A 1660-nucleotide genomic window follows, 5' to 3' on the forward strand; every position below is an offset into this window, starting at 1 on the left:
TGGGAGACCACTTGGTGATTACTCTAGATCGGTCTACTACAACCAAGGTTTTTCAAGCATTCGACCACCTCCCATTGTAGCAAACAATTTCGAATTGAAGCAAGGTTTGCTTCAAACTCTACAAAACTATTGTGTCTTCGGAGGAAAGATGAACGAAGATCCAAACAATCATCTAATGGACTTCTAGGAGATCATGAACACCTTTCAATATAATGGTGTTTCACAAGATGCAGTTTATCTAAGGGAATTCCCCTTCACACTGAAAGTTGATGCGAAGCAGTGGTTTTGGAGCTTGCCTCAAGGATCAATTTGAACATGGGAGGAGATGACTAGAACATTTCTTGACAGATATTTCTCCTCAGCTAAAACGGGCAAGTTTAGAAGAGAGATCCATAACTTCTACCAGAAAGATAATGAAACAGCTTTGGAAGCTTGGGAGAGGTTTAAGGAGATAGTCAGAAAGTATCAACACAGTGGTATTGAACTCTGGATGCAACTCCAGGATTTTTTTGATGGATTGACACCGGCCTCACGCAGAAAGTTGAGCAATGCAGCTGGAGGTTCGTTAATGAAGAAGACACCAGAGGAGATAGTCACTATTCTCGATGAATTATCTGAAGATGCAAATCAGTGGCCCTCTAAAAGTGCTGAAAGAAGACGGGCGAATGGTGTTCACCCGATTGATGCTAACACATCTGTGCAGGTACAACTTGATGCTATGGTGAATGAGATAAGGAAGCTGACCTTAGCCTCAATACAGAGTGAGACTCATGCATCATGTGATATTTGTGGAAGATGACACCCTACTCACGAGTGTCAAGCCTCAACTGAGAAAGTTAATACTGTTGGAAATTTTAACTTTAATGCAATGGGTCAGAGACACCCCGGTTTTTCATGGAGTTCGCCAGGAGGTACAGCAAATGCATGGCAAGAAAATAATGCCATACCTCAGGGACAAGGGGCGCCTATTTTCCAAAATCAGCAAAGGCAACAGTTTCACCCTCAACAACCAATTCAGTCTAGGTTAGAAGATCTAATGAAGTCCTTCATTTTCAAGACAGATGAGAGATTAGATGCTCATGATGTAGTTATCAAAGAACTTGGCACAGGGTTGCGAAATTTGGATAAGCAAGTGGGACAAATTTCCACCATATTGTCTGAGAGGATCCCAAGTACTTTGCCATCTGACACTGAAAGTAACCCCAAAAAAATTGTAAATACTGTAACTCTGAGAAGCAGGCAAATGTTGGAAGAGCCCACTCCGGTCCAAAAAGAGAGTGTGCCTGAAAATGAAATTGGGGAGCAGCTGAAAAATAAAGTTGATAAAAAGAAGACAGGAAAGAAGGGAGCTAACAAGAAGAAGGAGGACACTTCGAGAAGGGATGAATCTAATGAAGAGAGCAAGCACATGCCTGCTTTACCTTTTCCCTAAAATCTTTATAGAGAGAAGCTGGATAAACAATTTGAGAGGTTCCTAGATATACTGAGACAGGTTAATGTAAACTTGTCATTCACAGAGGTGCTCTCCTAAATGCCAGCTTATGCAAAATTCTTGAAGAAGATCCTTACAAAGAAAAGGAAGGTCGAGGAGACATCAGTGGTCAAACTCACAGAGTATTGCAGTGCTATCTTGCAAAATAAACTCCCACAAAAATGTAGA

General features: G+C 41.3%; 1 non-coding gene across 1 annotated transcript; it reads right to left on the reverse strand.

The window, feature by feature from the left end:
• Nucleotides 1–373: 373 nt before the first annotated feature.
• LOC142178698 (small nucleolar RNA R71) lies at nucleotides 374–480 on the reverse strand. Its single transcript, XR_012706964.1, has one exon. It is a non-coding gene; the product is annotated as a small nucleolar RNA R71 (small nucleolar RNA).
• Between the last annotated feature and the right edge of the window lie 1180 nt (nucleotides 481–1660).

Source organism: Nicotiana tabacum, chromosome 24 (genome assembly GCF_000715075.1).
Source record: "Nicotiana tabacum cultivar K326 chromosome 24, ASM71507v2, whole genome shotgun sequence".
NCBI lineage: Eukaryota > Viridiplantae > Streptophyta > Magnoliopsida > Solanales > Solanaceae > Nicotiana > Nicotiana tabacum.